General features: G+C 37.3%; 1 protein-coding gene and 1 pseudogene across 1 annotated transcript in view; one reads left to right on the plus strand and one right to left on the minus strand.

Annotated features, from left to right (window-relative positions):
* AGBL4 (AGBL carboxypeptidase 4) overlaps positions 1 to 20,359 on the minus strand; it is a 1,445,284-nt gene that overhangs the window by 809,240 nt on the left and 615,685 nt on the right. The gene's annotated exons all lie outside the window — the stretch shown is intronic.
* LOC123324622 lies at positions 13,719 to 13,837 on the plus strand (annotated as a pseudogene).

Below are 20,359 nucleotides of genomic sequence, written 5' to 3' on the forward strand. Positions count from 1 at the left end.
GCCCTCATGAATGAAATTAGTGCTTTTATAAAAGAGATTCCCACAGAGCTCCCTATCCCCCTTCCACCATGTGAGGATACACTGAGATTTTATGACCTGGAAGAGGCCTCTCATTAGAACCTGACCGTGCTGGCACCCTGTTACTAAACTTCAACCTCCAGACCTATGAGCAATAAATGTTGTTTATAAGCTACCCAGTCTGTGCTATTTTGTCATAAGCCAGCCATGAGGACTAAAACAGTAATAAGAATAAGACCTGTCTACATAATTTGTGGGGGTGCAATGCAAAATGAAAATGTGGGACCCCTGTTTAAAACTTATTAATAATTTCAGGAAAACTAAGACAAATATAGTGTTCTACTGAGTGTGAATACCTATGAAGGTATTCCATCTATTACTAAGACCTTAAAAAGAGGGCATGCTGCAGGATGTTGCATTGCAGAGAACACAGAATTTGATGTTTAGCAGGCTAGGTTTTAACTACGAGGCTGACCATTTGTTTTCTGTGTGACTTTTGGAAAATCACTTAATCTCATCCTAAATGTCTACAACTAAAAAGTATAAATAATATCTGCCTCTAAGAACTATTATAAGTGTCAAATGAAATACTATATGGGAAAGAGTACAGTTCACATATTACCTAAATGAGTCTCCTAATAAGTTAATAAATGTTTCAGAGTAATGAGAGCTCTTTGTGTTTTGTTGTCTATATTTTCCCCTCTCCAATGAATAAATGATAATCAGGCTTTTGTGTTCTCTTGCCTCAAGGGCCCTGCAGGCCTAAAAACAGAAGCTGCTTGAAAACAACTTCTGTCCTTAGTTATTATAAAGACCTAAAGCTGTTGAAGAAATATACTATCATACCTAAAGAGAGAGGTCACTATTTTGAAGTAAAACAATGGAGAGATAACCCTGGGGAAAGAGAGCAGTAGGGTTCCCCTGCTTTGTTAGTTCACATCATTTGACTAAAAGAATCAAGATAGCATTAGATCTACTAGAGAGTTTTGGAGAGAACTGCCTATTAATAATAACAGGAAGCAAGGCAGGGAGAGCTTTCAAACAGCAATGCAGGTCTGGCACCTGTGAAAGGAGAAAAGAAAGGAAGAATTGGGTAGGAAAAGCCTCAGGCTGCAGTGTAGTTCTGACAAAGTCTTAGCCAGGCCAGTGGGGAGTCTGAGAAAAGTTGCTCTTAAAAGTCTCCCACATTGGGCAGTAGGATACAGCCCCTAGGACCCCTACCATACTTAGTCCAATGACTGAGAGTAGCCTAGGGCACATGTAGTCTGGTGCGTCATCTGGAGGTTATCTGTCAACTGTGCTGTTCAGAATAGATTTTCTTAAAGGAAGAGATGAGTAACACATCACCATGACCACTACCCCATCACACACACGTACCAAATGGGAAGAGGACTGAGGCCTCTGGATAAAAGAAATGTTGTGGATCTAGGGAGACTAACCAGTACAAAGATTCTCATGCACTAGTGTAGTGTGGAAGTTGCAGAGATCTGAACTCAAGGGCCTTTGCAGGCTTGTACTTCTCCTCCATTAGATTTCTTACCTTTTTTTTTAATTTATTTATTTGAGAAAGAGAGATAGAGAGAGCACGAGCAGGGGGAGGGGCAGAGGGAGAGGGAGAAGCAGGCTCCCCCCTGAGCAGGAAACCCTACACAGGGCTCAATCCCAAGACCCTGGGATCATGACCTGAGCCAAAGGCAGATACTTAACCAACTGAGCCACCCAGGCACCCGGATTTCTCATCCTTAAAAGCTCAGTTTAAATATACCACTGCCTCTATGATGTCTTCTCCAATCTTTCATTATTTCCTAATTTGCAATTCACTTTTCCCACCTCTAGAATCCTAGCATACTTTGCTTACATAACTGTCGTATTTGCATATTTGTCTTACCAACTGAACTGCTTTCGCAATAATAAAATATTTGTCTTATTTAATGCGGAATGGAATTGGCCAGCACAAAATAGGAATCCATACTTGATCTTGGCTGTGTGGCTTAGTACAACATAGCGGCATCTTCAATATCAGCATATATCCATTAAAAACCAACAAATTAAAGTTCCCGTAGCCACTGAAACACTCAATACTTTCTCCTAAGAGTATTCAGACTAATCCACAAGAACTCTTCAAGTTTGAATGTAAATGGTATCTCCACTAAACACTGAGAAGTGTTTAACATTTGTTTTTACATTTGTTTATCTCTTGACTTAGAATCCTAATTGACGCAACAGAGTAGTGGAGTAGTAAAAGGAAAAAGAACCAGGACAAGAAAAATATAGACTTTTTATTTGTTTTTATTTTGTTATGTTTTGTGTCCCTGCAGCTCATTATCTATCAAATGTACCTTAGAAGTTATGCAATGCATCCTGGAATACAGGAATGGTTCAATGCATGCAAATTTATCAGTGTAATATACTGTGTTGTCAGATGAAGGATGAAAATCACATGACTGTCTCAACTGATAAAAAAAAAAAAAAGCATTTGACAAAATCCAATACCCTTTGATGACAAAAGCAGCCAAAAAACTAGGGGTAGGAGGAGATTACCTCAACATAATAAATGACATATAAGAAGATTCCACAGCTAACATCATATCCAATGGTGAAAAACTGAAATCTTTCTAAGATCAAGAGCAAGGCAAATCCCACTCTCTTCACTGCTATTCAACATAGTACCCCAAGTTCTAGCAAGAGCAATTAGGCAAGAAGAAATAAAATGGCATCTAAATCAGAAAGGAAGAAACAAAAGTATTCTGTTCACAGATTACATTGGCTTATACATAGAAAACCCTAAAAAGTCCATACACACACACACACAAACACACACACACACGTGTGCGTGTGTGTGTACATACAAACACACAGAACTAATAAAAAATCAGTAAAATTGCATAACACGAAATCAACATACAAAAATCAGTTGGGTTTCTATAAACTAACAATAAACTATCTGAAAAGGAAATTAAGAAAACAATCCTATTTACAACTGCATTAAAAATATTTTAAAATAATCAAGAAGGTCAAAAACTTGTACACTGAAAACTACATATCACTGACAAAATAAATGAAAAGAGACACAAATAAATGGAAAGACATCCCATGTACATGGATTGAAAGACTTAATATAGCTAAAGTGTCCATATTGCTCAAAGTGTTCTATGGATTCAATGGAATCCCTCTGAAAATCCCAATGAAAATTTTGCAGAAATAGAAAAAAAATCCTAAAATTCACATGTAAACTCAAAAGACTCTGAAAAGACAAAAACAATCTAGAGAAAGCAAAACAAAGCTGGGGGTCTCATGCTTCCTAATTTTAAAATATATTACAGAGATACAATAGTCAAAACAGAATGGACATTATGGTACCGGCATAAATAGAGACACATAGAACAAAAGAACAGAATAGAGTGCCCAAATGTAAACCCTCATGTATATGGTCAAATGATCTTTGACAAGGGTGCCAATGCTACACAAGAAAGAAAGGAAAATCTCTACAACAAATGGTACTTGGAAAACTGGATATTTATATGCAGAAGAATGAAGTTGTACTTTACCTTACACCATGTACAAATATTAGCTCAAAATGGATTAAAGTTCTGAATGTAAGACCTGAAATTATAAAACTCCAAGAAGAAAACAAGGGAATAGCATATGACATTAAATCAGCTATGATTTCTTAGAGATGACACCAAAACCATAGGCAAAAAAGCAAAAATAAACAAATGAGACATCAAACTTAAAGACTTTTGCACAGGGAAGGAAACAATCAACAAAGCAAAAAGGTAACCTAAGCAATGAGAGAAACTATTTTCAAACCATATATATCATAAAGGTTGATATCTAGAATATATACTCACAACAACAAAATAATCCAATTAAAAATGGGCAAAGAATTTGATGAAACATTTCTACAAAGAAGATATACCAAGAAGCAAAAAATTCTCAATTTCAATAATCATCAGGGAAATGCAAATCAAAACCACAATGAGATATTACCTCACACCCACTGGGATAGCCACTTTAAAAAAACAAACAAACAAAACAAACAAAATAAAAAAACAAAACAAATGTTGGTGAGGATGTGGAGAAATTGGAACCCTTGTACACTGCTGGGAATATAAAATGGTGTAGCCTCTATGGAAAACAGTATGGTGGTTCCTTAAAAAATTAAAAACAGTTACCATATGATCCAGCGATTTCAATTCTGGATATATATCCAGCAGAATTAAAAACAGGATCTTGATATTTGCATACCCATGTTCATTGCAGTATTCACAATAGCCAAGAGTTGGAATCAACTTAAGTGCCCATTGACTGATGAATGGGTAAAGAAAATGTAGTATACACATGCAATGGAATATTATTCAGCTTTTATAAAGAGGCAAATCCTGTCATATGCTACAAATGGATGAACCTTGAAGACATTATGCTAAATGAAAAAAACCAGTCACAGAGAGTCAACTACTGCATGATTCCACTTATATGAGTATCTAAAGTAGTTATTTATACTCATATATTGTACACCTGAAACTAACATAACACTGTATATTAACTACATTGAAATTAATTTAAAAACTTAATATAAAATATAAAATAAAGTGGCTAAACTCAGGAAGCAGAATGATAGTTGTCAAAAGGTGGGGGGAGGGGAAATTGTTGTTCAATGGGTATAGAATTTCAGTTTTGCAATACGAAAAAGTTCTAGAAATCTGTTGCACAAAAAGTGCATATAGTTAACACTACTGCACTATATACTTAAAAATGGTTAATATGGTAAGTTTTGTGCAATGTTTTTTTTACAGCAATAAAAAGAAAAAGGCATTAAGTAATATAGATTTATTGAATGAAAGACTAAAATAATTTTCATACCAAAGTAGTTCCAAACCCTCTAAGATGTATCAAGGAGGGTTCCTATTATTTATTCTAAAATATATGCCTATATAAAATATTCCTAAATGAAATAAAATGAATGCATTAAAATTGTATTTAATGAGAATTTTCATGGTTAGCTCCTTTATTGTTTTTTTAATGTAGATTTATTTTAATTATTGGTTACAATATTAAAGGAGGTTATATATTAAAAAGATACATCAACATTTGAAGGAGTCTTTAATGAAACTTCTTTATATCATTTACACAATTTTCTAAGTGAAATTATTTTTAGCCTTAATATGAAAGAAACTAAGACAAGAGAAGGCATAAATATTGCAAAAAATCTTAGCCTTTGAAATTGCTTCCCTTTTGTCATCACTCACAGCAGGGCATCTACAATTCTTGGTATTCTGTGGCCGAAACTTTGTTGATGCTATGCTAACCCAAAGGAGATATAAATCTCTTGTTTAGGCAAAAACAGGAGCCAAATTTGCATTTGGGTTACAAAACACCACCTTTGCTACATATACTCCAGGTATCTAAAACATCCAGCCATTTACTACATTACAAAATCTGCCAAATGAAAATAGCCCCCAATGTAGTAAATTGTTTCCTATTTTACTCATGTAGTAGGCACTGTAAATTTTTACAATCCTTTTTGCTATTAATATAGTAATATATAAGAACAAAAATGAATGACATTCATAATACCCCTTGACCCAGAGATTTTAAACTATTTCCCATATTATTTTTAAATAAATAGATTAAAAAAACACTAAATAACCCTAAATATTAGAACATGTTCATTAGCTATATTAGATTTAAAAAAAGAGTAGATGTACATATTTGTGTGTGGACAACAAAGAGAATGAGTTAAAGTTTGGTATGATTATGCAACTGAATAGTCTTTGACTATTGAAGCTGTAATTGCAAAGACTATAGCTGGAATGAATGCATCCATTTAAAATGTATAAACACAAGGAGAATATTGGAAAGAAACAGGCAATAATAGGATTAATTGTGCTTCAGTAAGAGGATTAGTGTTAATTTTTTTTTCAAAATTGATTTTGTTTTTATTATTTTTAGAAAACAAAATGTTAAATAAAATGAAACATATAAATCTCTGTTTACTTGGTAATTCAGCATTTAGTATGCTGAATAGTACAACATACTAAATGTTGTACCAGCTGAGGGTGACAGTCTGATCACATCAAGACATTTATTTCAGACTTGGAACATAGGGTTGCTCAACTCTATTGTGCTTGACTTTGGAATTATACAAGGAGCTTCAAATTGGCTTCATAGTCTCTCTAGCTAGTTAATTCAGGTCAAAGCTGTGAGACCTTAGGCAAAATTTTTAATCTCTTGTAATCTCAATTTTCTCAGCTATAAAATAATACCTACCTCATGAGAATTAAATGAAGTAACACTTATGTGATGGCATCTAATATCATGGATACCATGCAGAAAGGCCTCAGCAAGTGTTACATGGATGACTCAATTAATTTTTAAAAATTTATGAATGAATGGATAAATAAATGAATCAACAAATGAATGAGAAAGAGGTCAGTTATTGAGTTCTAGTTCTGACATATATTAGCTGTGCGGCCGTAGGCAAATATCTAAACTTTTCTCAGCCTCAGTTTTCTTCCTCATGTACTGAAGGAGTTAAATAAAAAAGATCTTTAAGGTTTCTTTTAACTCTAAATTCTACAAATTCTACATGGATGACAAGTGTGATATTAGCATTACATGCAAAGAAAGGGATATATATTCTCTTACCTTTGTGTGTGTGTGTGTGTGTGTGTAGCTGATAATAAGATAACCCTATGCTCTTTCTAAAAGAAACTCTCAATAATCATTTCTTTTATGCACATTTTAATGAAGTAGCCCAACCTACTTTATTAAATATTTGACTATTTTATAGTTAACGTTAGAAGATTTTCAAAAAACACAGACTGGGGGAAAAATCAGCCTGTCAGCTTATAGACTCTTTTCATCCTATCTTTTCACCATGTATGATTCCATTGAGATTTTAAGTATTGAACTAATAGATACCTAAACTGAAGAGGGTTGGTGTGTGCTGACAAAAATGTGGTGATGATGTCAAAACATTCAAAGATTCAGTAATCTTTACTATTCCATCCTCATCAGTCTGTTAATTTTTGCTATTATCTGTCTCTACATGTTTTCAAAGCACTGATACTGCTGATATATTTGAACACCTTTCTGATATTAATGTATTTATAATTCATGCTAAACTTGTGTACCCCTTATTAACTTAATCATATACAACTTTTCAGATCTTTAATGCTTTCCATAAAGGTTCTAATAAGTAAGAATTACAATAAAGTCATACCTATGAAAAGCTAGGTGGCATCATAGGAAGAACACAAAATTTGGAATCAGATATCTAAATTTCAATCCTGGCTCTCTGCCAGTGTGGCCTTGGTAAAATTACTGAGCATCAGCTCATTTGTAACATGGATATAATAAGATGCCTAATACATGCTATTGTTGTAAAGATTAAACAAGAAAATGTATGAAAAATATGTAGAACAGTGCTTAACATTGTCAGGTGCTCATTAATGTTCACCAGTGAGTTGATTAGATTAATATACTTCAATATCATCATCTTATGCCTATTCCTAAAATAGTCCTTCTAGTGATTCTAATAACAAATACATATTTATAACACAAGGATCAGCAAACATTTCCACAAAGGGATAGATAGGAAATATTTTAGGCCTACAGGCCACACAGTTTTTATTGCAACTATTCAACTCAAACAAAGTAGTATGAAAGCAGCCAAAGATGTAATACATAAATAATGGGCATGGCTATGTTACAATGAAACTTTATTTACACAAATAGCTGGACAACACAAAGGCTGGGGTCACAGCCTGCTATCACATTATTTAAAGCACATAATTTATGTTACCTTAATTCATCTTCTCAAAAACCTGAAGGAAGGCAGGCTGAATAATCATATATCCATTTTTTTTAAAGATTTTATTTATTCATTTGACAGAGAGAGAGAGAGCACAAGCAGAGGGAGCAGCAGAGGGAGAGGGAGAAGCAGGCTCCCCACCAGGCAGAGAGCCGACGTGGGGCTTGATCCCAGGACCCTGTGATCATGACCTGAGCTGAAGGCAGACGCCCAACCAACTGAGCCACCCAGGTGTCCCTCTTATATCCATTTGACAAATGAGGAGAACTAGGGTGTGAATAGACTTGTCCAAGATCTTACAATAGTAAGTATCGGATCACACAAAAGTGAATCTTTAATTCTTCATTAGATATGCTACAATATGCCTAAAAATGAATCAAGTTAAGTGAAAGTCAAAGCATTTCCACGAATGGATCAATTAATAGTACATAATATCTGAGGTAGTAATAGTAATGTTCACTTGCTGTAAGTTGTATCCCTAATTTCAAGCTCTGTGGAGGATTCTGGTACAAGTAATAAGGAATGGTCCAAAATATGCTGTGCCCTACTAGTAAATGCCTCATCACTACAAGCATTCAAACAAAAGTCAAATGCCCTCTGTCATGAAAACTGAAGAATGGATCATGGATAGGTAGTGAGAAAGTTACATAGAATGATGGCTAACACTTCTCCTAGAGCTGAGACCTAGGTTTCTTGGACACAAAATACAAATACATCAGATATTTTGGAAAGATCACCTGAGATTAAATCACGTTCCATTAAAAAAAAATGTTTACAAGAAGAAAACCATGGATCACAGTTTAAACAAGAAAAAAAAATGTTAAGAATGAAGAGGTGACTTGGAAGAAGTTAAAACAAGGTAACTAGAATTACTTGGTTGAAGGCCCAACTTAGAAGCATCAAGAACCTCTTGGAGAGAAGGATCTGTAGTGCTGTTAGCTCCTTTTTTCATTTAAGAATGGAGAGGGAAATGATCATCACGGATTTGCTGGCCCATAGGGAAGTTAGAGATTGTGACATCTTTTTAATTTTCTTCTTTTTTATGTGTGAGGGACTAGAAACTCAGAAAGAAAAAGTGATTTAATTAAGGGCAAACAAGAGTAAACAGAGGAATAACTCCTAAAATCCAATCTGCCAGCCTCCAAAGCCCTTTGCTCTTCTATTCACCTAGTTGCCTATTACCTTATTTTAGTCCTACCACAATCCTGCAGACTAAATTCTATTATTCTCATTTTATAAATGAAGAGGCTAAAAAAGCCAAGTAAGTCAGCTGGTAAATAGTGGACCTAGAATTCAAATTCGGCTTCTTGATTTCTAGTCAAATACTGCCTATCATCTTAAGCTCTTTCTCATGCCTTAAGCTGGTTTCCTGACACAACTTATTACAAATACTACCGAGAGCTCAGTAAAATATTTAAAACTTGGACTCATTTATAAATGTCACCACAAACATCCTGACTTGAGAGGGAATCTGAGCTCCTGTATACAGAACTGATAAACAGTGAGGGAAAAGGAGAAACTCTGGTCCTCTGCCCTTGGAAGACCCTTTTAAGGTTTTATATGACCAGGAAATCAGATTAGCTACTACAATAGAAGTAAAGGCTTAAATTTCTGGGTAAAATGAATTATGTATTTTTTTTTTAATATTTCACTAGCTTGACTTACATAAAAGTATAATCCAATTGAGGATTCTGATAATTGTAGAACTCCCAAATGCAGGCAGGAGGCTGAGCAAGGAGAAAGATGGTCATCCTGTGAATAACCAACAAAATTCCACACCAGGCTATTCTCCTGGATTCTGTTTTTATGGATCTAGTTAAATATACTTTGAGTCCTGTTCTCTGGTAAATCAAATTCATTTCTAAATGATTTGTGAAATGAAACAAAATGATGATTCTATAGATGGAATGGTCAGAGGCACAAAGCAGTGACTCTCACCATGGACAATTATGTTCATGCACCAAAAATAATTTGATTACTACTTAATCTTGTAATTTTCAGAAAGGCTTTGAGGTCCCAGAGGATCTGTCCAGTATGCTGTTAGATCTATAAAGTCTTCTTTCATTTTCCTTAGCTTCATTCTTCCCTTATAGAAAGGATATGAAGACCTCAAATGGCCTGTGTTCTTGGTACTAGAGGATGATCAGTTATAGTAAGAATAGCATTTACTTTGCAATATATCCTAAAAATGGTAGATTATAATGCTGCAGGAAAACTTCACTAATAATGAAGGAGACACACCTAAACATCTCTAAGGAAGAAACTCTATCATGTGCCAGCTTGGGTCACTCTGTAAAGGGTGCAAGGGTAGGGTTGAGGTGCTGCAAGCTGTGCACACTGTTTCTCTTCCACGGGGAATGCGTAGTCACTGTGGAGACCTGGCCAGCTGGGCTGCTCAGTGAAGGTGTGTGCACACTCAGTAGGTGTAATTTTAACAAGTTGTGTAAGTCTTCCAGAGGAGGTGGGGAAATACAGTGTTGGCAAGTTTTGTGCTGGTCTTCTGGAGGAGTGGACTGGCAGTGTTGAGAGCAACGCTGCTGGGTTGGGGGAGCAGGGTGTGGTGTCAGCAGATTAGGTAGTGAATTCAGGTCCTGATTGGTTCTTGCAGGTCTCCTTGTGATTATGCTAGTAGGTAGTGGAGGGGAATAGCACCTGCCAGAGCCTTGGCTCCTGGAGAAGTCCTTCATGGAACTCTGAGATTAGTAACTAATTCTCTCTCCCATATGCCCCAGCTGTTTTTCAAACTCCTGCACCTAAATTGTATCTCCATAGACTATTTCTTGTGCTATCTTTTTAAGGGTGGAGACTTAGCTTCCTAACACCCCCTGGGTTCTCCCAGAGCAACACCCTCTGATTTTTAAAGTTCGAGGCCCTAAGTCTTGCTTCCCGGTTGTAAGGCCTCATGAAATTCGACCCCTCTGATTTTCAAAGTGAAATGCTATGGGATTGGTCTTTCTTGTGCAGGCTCCCTGGTATTATAGTCTGTTTCTCACCCCACTCTGTGCCTGCAGCTCCCTTCCTCTGGCAGCCAGAACCATGGGATTTAGCTCCCTACTGCTTCTCTGCTCTTCCTACCCTCTTCGATGGGAAATTAAGGAGTCAATCTCATTTACAATTGCACCCAAAACCATAAGATACCTAGGAATAAATCTAATCAAAGAGGCAAAGAAGCTGTACTCAGAAAACTATAGTATACTCATGAAAGAAATTGAGAAAGACACAAAGAAATGGAAAAATGTTCCATGCTCATGGATTGGAAGAACAAATATTGTGAAAATGTGTATGCTACATAGAGCAATCTACATATTCAGTGCAATGCCTATCAAAATACCATCAACTTTTTTCAGAGAAATGGAACAAATACTCCTTAATTTGTATGGAAACAGGAAATACCCCAAATAGCCAGAGGAATGTTGAAAAAGAAAAGCAAAACTGGTGGCATTGCAATTCCAGACCTCAAGCTCTATTACAAAGCCATAATCATCAAGACAGTATGGTAGTGGCACAAAAACAGACACACAGATCAATGGAACAGAATAGAGAGCCCAGAAATGGACCCTCAACTCTATGGTCAACTAATCTTCAACAAGTGGGAAAGAATATCCAATGGAAAAAAGACAGTCTCTTCAACAAATGGCGGTGGGAAATTGGACAGCCACATGCAGAATAATGAAACTGGACCATTTCCTTACACCATGCACAAAAATAGACTCAAAATGGATGAAAGACCTAAATGTGAGACAGGAATCCATCAAAATCCTAAAGGAGAACACAGGCAGCAACCTCTTCAATGTAAGCCACAGCAACTTCTTCCTAGACACATCACCGAAGGCAAGGGAAGCAAGGGCAAAAATGAACTATTGGGATTTCATCAAAATAAAAAGCTTTTGCACAGCAAAGGAAAAAGTCAATAAAATCAAGAGACAACTGACAGTTTGGGAGAAGATATCTGCATACGACATATCAGATAAAGGTCTATGATCCAAAATCTATAAAGAACTTATCAAACTCAACACCCAAAGAAAAAATGATCCAATCAAGAAATGCGCAGAAGACATGAACAGACCTTTTTCCAAAGAACACATCCAAATGGCCAACAGACACATGAAAAAGTGCTCAACATCGCTCGGCATCAGGGAAATCCAAATCAAAACCTCAATGAGACACCTCACACCAGTTAGAATGGCTACAATTAAGAGTCAGGAAACGACAGATGTTGGTGGGGATGTGGAGACAGGGGAACCCTCCTACACTGTTGGTGGGAATGCAAGCTGGTGCAGCCACTCTGGAAAACAGTATGGAGGTTCCTCCAAAAGTTGTAAGTAGAGCTACCCTATGACCCAGCAATTGCACTACTGGGTATTTACCTCAAAGATACAAATGTAGTGATCCAAAGGGGTACATGCACCCCAATGTCTATAGCAGCAATGTCCACAATAAGCAAACTATGGAAAGAGCCTAGATGTCCATCAACAGATGAATGGATAAAGAAGATGTGGTATATATATAAAATGGAATACTATGCAGCCATCAAAAAATGAACTCTTTCCATTTGCATCGACATGGATGGAACTACAAGGTAGTATGCTAAGTGAAATAAGTCAATCAGAGATAAGTATCCTACGATCTCACTGATATGAGGAATTTGAGAAACAAGACAGAGGACCATAGCGGAAGGGAGGGAAAAATGAAAGAAGATGAAAGCAGAGAGGGCAACAAACCATAAGAGACTCTTAATCTCAGGAAACAAACTGAGGGTTGCTGGAGTGGAGGTGTGTGGGAGGGATTGGGTGGCTAGGTGATGGATATTGGGGAGGGTATGTACTATTGTGAGCACTGTGAATTGTGTAAGACTGATAAGTCACAGATCTGTATCCTTGAAACAAATAATATGTTATATGTTAATAAAAAAAAATTTAAAAAAAAACTGTAACAAGAGATAAAGAAGGACACTATATTATAATAAAGAGGACAATCCAAGAAGAAGATATAACAACTGTAAATATATATGCCCCCAACATAGGAGCACATATATATAAAACACAAATACATAAAACAGCTAATAACAAACATAAAGAAACTAATCTATGGTAATACAGTAATAGTTGGGGACTTTAGCACTCCACTTATATCAATGGATAGATCATCCAAACAGAAGACCAACAAGGAAATAATGGCTTTGAATGATAAACTGGACCAGATGGAATTAACAGACATATTCAGAAGATTTTGTCCTAAAACAGCAGAATACACATTCTTTTCAATTGCACATGGAACATTCTTCAGAACAGATGACATATTAGGCCACAAAGCACGTCTCAACAAATTCAAAACATCAAAGTCATACCATGCATCTTTTCTGACCATCATGCTATGAAACTAGAAATCAATCATAAGAAAAAATCTGGAAAGAACACAAATACATGCAGGATAAGTAACATGCTACTGAACAATGAATGGGTCAACCAAGAAATCAATGAAGAAATAAAAAATTACATGGAAACAGATGAAAATGGAAATGCAGTAGTCCAAAATCTTTGGGATACAGCAAAAGCAGTCTAAGAGGGAACTTCATAGCAATAGAAGTCTACCTTAAGAAGGAAGAACAATCCCAAATAAATAACCTAAACTTACACCTATAGGAGCTAGAAAAAGAACAAATGAAACGCAAAACCAGCAGAAAGAAGGAAAAATAAATAATAAATATTAGAGCAGAAATGACTGATATAGAAACTAAAAACCAATAAAACAGATCAGTGAAACCAGGAGCTGGTTATTTGAAAAAAATCAACAAAACTGATAAACCTCTAACCAGATTCATCAACAAAAAGAGAGGACTCAAATAAACAAAATTGAAAATGAAGGAGGAGCAATAACACGTAACATCAGATGTAGTGGCAGTATCGTAGCCAATGAGGTTTATCTGAGGCGCGATTATTGCTAATAGAAAAATACAAACAATTGTAAGAGAATGTTGTGAAAAATTATATGCCAACAAATTGGACAGACCAGAAGAAATGGATAAATTCCTAAAAACATATAACCTACCAAAACTGAATTTTAAAAAAAATAGAAAATTTTGATTCAGCTGGATAGGGATCAAACCATTCGGAACACCTACAAACTCAACAGGATATCGAAGAAAAGAATAGCAGCAACTGTCTGAACAGAAAAGCGACCACTTTCTGGAAGGTAGGACATGCGGAGAAGTGAATCCGAGGCGATATTCGGGAGGATAGACGGCGGGGGAGGGGCCTCCGGCGGCCGCTTCTGGCAAGTGATAGAGCCGCAGAGCACAAAATTGGAACTTTTAAAAGTCTGCTCCGCCGAGGGACGTCACTCTGATGGCTAAGTGGGGGGTGGAACCCTCTGGGACAGTGTGGTCTCAGGACCCTCGGGGTCACAGAAAGACCGGGGGTGCCTGAGTGTGGCAGAGCTCCCAGGTAACGGAGCAGGGAAGCCGGCTGCAGAGGCGGAGCCCAGGCGCGGGCTCTCAGCTCGGGGTTGCCATAAACCGTGATCTGCGGCACAGTCAGGCCACTGATCCTCCAGCAGGGACCCAACAAGCGGCAGATCCGGGGAGACTCACCTTCCTTCCCCGGGAGGAGCCACGCAGGAGTGCACTGCAGGGATCTGCTGGGTTTGGAGACTCCACCCAGGGTCGGGTGCCAGAGATAGAAATGCGCGGTCACAGGCCGGGTGGGCACGGAGTGAAGCCGGAGACCAGGGAGACAGGAGTGACTGACGGCTTTTCTCTGGGGGCCCACTGAGGAGCGGGGCCCTGAGTTCTCGGCTCCTCCAGGGTGGAGATTGGGAGGCCGCCATTTTCACTCTCCACCTCCAAAGCTGTATGGAAAGCTCGCAGGGAACAAAAGCCCGGGAGAGCAAACCCGAGCAGATTACTTAGCCAGGAGGGGGAAAGGGCGGGGCAATTCCACCTCCCGCAAAGACATTTGGAAACCACGGCAACAGGCCCCTCCCCAGAAGATCAGCGAGAACAGCCAGCCAAGACTAAGTTTACCGATCAATGAACACGGCAGAACTCCAGCGCTAGGGGAATACTGCACATAGAATTCATGGCTTTTTTACCATGATTCTTTAGTCTTTCAAAGTTAATTTTTTTTTGACTGTCTTTTTTCTTTTTTTTTTTTTTTGAATTTTTCTTTTTCCCTTTTTCAACCAACATCTTATCAATCCCTTTTTTTAAAAAACATTTTTATTTTTCATTTTTAGAGTCATATTCTATCCCTTCATAGTAGTTACCCGTATTTTTGGCATATATATATAAGTTGTTCTCTCTTTAAAATTTTGAGGTAGTTTCTTCCAACAGATTAAAATATACCCTAAATCTCTACTATATGGTTTTTTCTACTCCCCTGCCGAATCATATTCTCTCCCTTTTTTTTCTTTTTTCTTTTTTTTAAATCTTCTTCTTTCTTTTTTCAAACAACTTCTTATCAATTCCTTTTATAAAATTTTTTATAATTTCCATCTTTACAGTCATATTCCATCCCTTCATCATATCAACCCTTATTTTTGTACGTATATAAGTTTTTCTTTCTTTAAAATTTTGGGAGGCACTTTCTTCTAAAAGACCAAAATACACCCCAAATCTAGTGTGTGGCACTGATCTATATACCAGCCTGATCATATTTGATCACATTCTGGTTTTTTTGTTGTTGTTGTTTTGTTTTGTATGTTTTGTTTGTTTTTATCTTTATCTTTCTCTTTTTTCTCTCTTTCCGTTTCTTTTTCCACTATTTCAGGTCTTTTCTGATTTGTTTAGAGTATATTTTCTGGGGACGTTGTTACTCTGCTAGCATTTTGTTCTCTCATTAATCTATTCTCCTCTGCACAAAATGACAAGATGGAAAAAATCACCTCAACAAAAAGAACAAGAGGCAGTACCAACTGCCAGGGACTTACTCAATATGGACATTAGTATGATGTCAGATCTACAGTTCAGAATCATCACTTTAAAGATACTAGCTGGGCTTGAAAAAAATATGGAAGTTATTAGAGAAACCCTTTCTGGAGAAGTAAAAGAACTAAATCTAACCAAGTAGAAATCAAAAAGGCTATTAATGAGGTGAAATCAAAAATGGGGGTGCTAACTGCTAGGATAAATGAGGCAGAAGAGAGAATCAGTAATATAGAAGACCAAATGATGAAAAATAAAGAAGCTGAGAAAAAGAGAGATAAACAACTACTGGATCACAAGGGCAGAATTCGAGAGATAAGCGATACCATGAGATGAAACAACATTAGAATAATTGGGATCTCAGAAGAAGAAGAAAGAGAGAGAGGGGTAGAAGGTATATTGGAGCAAATTATAGTAGAAAACTTCCCTAATTTGGGGAAGGAAACAGGCATCAAAATCCAGGAAGCACAGAGAACCCCTCTCAAAATCAATAAAAATAGGTCAACACCAAGACATCTAATAGTAAAACTTACCAGTCTCAGAGACAAAGAGAAAATCCTGAAAGCAGCTCGGGAGAAGAGATATGTAACCTACAAGGGTAGAAACATTAGATTGGCAACAGACCTATCCACAGAGACCTGGCAGGCCAGAAAGGACTGGCAGGATATATTCAGAGCACTAAATGAGAAAAATATGCAGCCAAGAATACTATATCCAGCTAGGCTGTCATTGAAAATTGAAGGAGAGATAAAAAGCTTCCAGGAAAAACAAAAACTAAAGGAATTTGCAAACACAAAAGCAGCCCTACAGGAAATCTTGAAAGGGGTCCTCTAAGCAAAGAGAGAGCCTAAAAGCAACATAGACCAGAAAGGAACACAGACAATATACAGTAACAGTCACCTTACAGGCAATACAATGGCACTAAATTCCTATCTTTCAATAGTTAGCCTGAATGTAAATGGGCTAAATGCCCCAATCAAAAGACACAGGCTATCAGACTGGAATAAAAAACAAGACCCATCAATATGCTGTCTGCAAGAGACTCGTTTTAGAACCAAAGACACCCTCAGATTGAAAGTGAGGGGGTGGAAAACCATTTACCATGCTAATGGACACCAAAAGAAAGCTGGGGTGGCAATCCTTATATCAGACAAATTAGATTTTAAACCAAAGACTGTAATAAGAGATGAGGAAGGACATTATATCCTACTTAAAGGTTCTACCCAACAAGAAGATCTAACAATTGTAAATATCGATGCCCCTAACATGGGAGCAGCCAATTATATAAGGCAATTAATAACAAAAGCAAAGAAACACATTGACAACAATACAATAATAGTGGGGGACTTTAACACACCCCGCACTGAAATGGACAGATCGTCTAAGCAAAAGATCAACAAGGAAATAAAGACTTTAAATGACACATTGGACCAAATGGACTGCACAGACATATTCAGAACATTCCATCCCAAAGCAACAGAATACACATTCTTCTCTACTGCCCATGGAACATTCTCCAGAATAGATCACATCCTAGGCCATAAATCAGGTCTCAACCGGTACCAAAAGATTGGGATAATTCCCTGCCTATTTTCAGACCACAATGCTTTGAAACTAGAACTCAATCACAAGAGGGAAGTTGGAAAGAACTCAAATACATGGAGGCTAACGAGCATCCTACTGAAGAATGAATGGGTCAACCAGGAAATTAGAGAAGAATTAAAAAAACTCATGGAAACCAATGAAAATGAGAACACAACTATTCAAAATCTTTGGGATGCAGCAAAGGTGGTCCTAAGAGGAAACTATATAGCAATAGAAGCCTTTCTCAAGAAACAAGAAAGGTCTCAAGTACACAACCTAACCCTACACCTAAAGGAGCTGGAGAGAGAACAGCAAATAAAGCCTAAACCCAGCAGGAGAAGAGAAATAATAAAGATCAGAGCAGATATCAATGAAATAGAAACTAAAAGAACAGTAGAACAGATCAACGAAACTAGGAGCTGGTTCTTTGAAAGAATTAACAAGATTGATAAACCCCTGGCCAGACTTATCAAAAAGAAAAGAGAAATGACCCAAATCAACAAAATCATGAATGAAAGAGGAGAGATCACAACCAACACCAAAGAAATACAAACAATTATAAGAACATATTATGAACAACTCTATGCCAGCAAATTAGATAACCTGGAAGAAATGGATGCATTCCTAGAGATGTATCAACTACCAAAACTGAACCAGGAAGAAATAGAAAACCTGAACAGACCTATAACCACTAAGGAAATTGAAGCAGTCATCAAAAATCTCCCAACAAACAAAAGCCCAGGGCCAGATGGCTTCCCAGGGGAATTCTACCAAAAATTTCAATAAGAATTGATACCTATTCTTCTGAAACTGTTCCAAAAAATAGAAATGGAAGGAAAACTTCCAAACTTGTTTTATGAGGCCAGCATTACCTTGATCCCAAAACCAGACAAAGACCCCATCAAAAAGGAGAATTACAGACCAATATCCCTGATGAACATGGATGCAAAAATTCTCACCAAAATACTAGCCAATAGGATCCAACAGTACATTAAAAGGATTATTCACCACGACCAAATGGGATTTATCCCTGAGCTGCAAGGTTGGTTCAACATCCGAAAATCAATCAATGTGATACAATACATTAACAAAACAAAGAACAAGAATCATATGATCCTCTCAATAGATGCAGAAAAAGCTTTTGACAAAGTACAGCATCCTTTCTTGATCAAAACTCTTCAGAGTATAGGCATAGAGGGTACATACCTCAATATCATAAAAGCCATCTATGAAAAACCTACAGCGAATATCATTCTCAATGGGGAAAAACTCAAAGCTTTCCCCCTAAGGTCAGGAACGCGGCAGGGATGTCCACTATCACCACTGCTATTCAACATAATATTGGAAGTCCTAGCCACAGCAATCAGACAACAAAAAGAAATAAAAGGCATCCAAATCGGCAAAGAAGAAGTCAAACTCTCACTCTCTGAAGATGAGTGGAAAACCTAAAAGACTCCACCCCCAAACTGCTAGAACTCATCCAGGAATTCAGTAAAGTGGCAGGATATAAAATCAATGCACAGAAATCAGTGGCATTCCTATACACCAACAAGAAGATAGAAGAAAGAGAAATTAAGGAGTCGATCCCATTTACAATTGCACCCAAAACCATAAGATACCTAGGAATAAATCTAACCAAAGAGACAAAGGATCTGTACTCAGAAAACTATAAAATACTCATGAATGAAATTGAGGAAGACACAAAGAAATGGAAAAACGTTCCATGCTCATGGATTTGAAGAATAAATATTGTGAAGATGTCAATGCTACCTAGAGCAATCTACACATTCAATGCAATCCCCATCAAAATACCATCAACTTTTTTGAAAGAAATGGAACAAATAATCCTAAAATTTGTATGGAACCAGAAAAGACCCCGCATAGCCAGAGGAATGTTGAAAAAGAAAAGCAAAGCTGGTGACATCACAATTCCGGACTTCCAGCTCTATTACAAAGCTGTCATCATCAAGACAGCATGGTACTGGCACAAAACAGACACATAGATCAATGGAACAGAATAGAGAGCCCAGAAATGGACCCTCAACTCTATAGTCAACTCATCTTTGACCAAGCAGGAAAGAATGTCCAATGGAAAAAAGACAGTCTCTTCAACAAATGGTGTTGGGAAAATTGGACAGCCACATGCAGAAGAATGAAACTGGACCATGTCCTTACACCACACACAAAAATAGACTCCAAATGGTTGAAAGACCTCAATGTGAGACCAGAGTCCATCAAAATCCTAAAGGAGAACACAGACAGCAACCTCTTTGACCTCAGCCGCAGCAACTTCTTCGTATAAACATCGCCAAAGGCAAGGGAAGCAAGGGCAAAAATGAACTATTGGGACTTCATCAAGATAAAAAGCTTTTGCAAAGCAAAGGAAACAGTCAACAAAACCAAAAGACAACCGACAGAATGGGAGAAGATATTTGCATATGACACATCAGATAAAGGGCTAGTATCCAAAATCTATAAAGAACTCATCAAACTCAACACCCAAAGAACAAATGATACAATCAAGAAATGGGCAGAAGACATGAACAGATATTTTCCAAAGAAGACATCCAAATGGCCAACAGACACATGAAAAAGTGCTCAACATTGCTTGTCATCAGGGAAATCCAAATCAAAACCTCAATGAGATACCACCTCACACCAGTCAGAATGGCTAAAATTAACAAGTCAGGAAACGACATTTGTTGGCAGGGATGTGGAGAAAGGGGAACCCTCCTACACTGTTGGTGGGAATGCAAGCTGGTGCAGCCACTCTGGAAAACAGTATGGAGGTTCCTCAAAAAGTTGAAAATAGAGCTACCATATGATCCAGCAATTGCACTACTGGGTATTTACCCCAAAAATACAAACGTAGGGATCCGAAAGTGTACGTGCACCCCGATGTTTATAGCAGCAATGTCCACAATAGCCAAACTGTGGAAAGAGCCAAGATGTCCATCGACAGATGAATGCATAAAGAAGATGTGGTATATATACACAATGGAATATTATGCAGCCATCAA

The sequence above is a fragment of the Neomonachus schauinslandi genome, chromosome 4, assembly GCF_002201575.2.
Source record: "Neomonachus schauinslandi chromosome 4, ASM220157v2, whole genome shotgun sequence".
Lineage (NCBI taxonomy): Eukaryota > Metazoa > Chordata > Mammalia > Carnivora > Phocidae > Neomonachus > Neomonachus schauinslandi.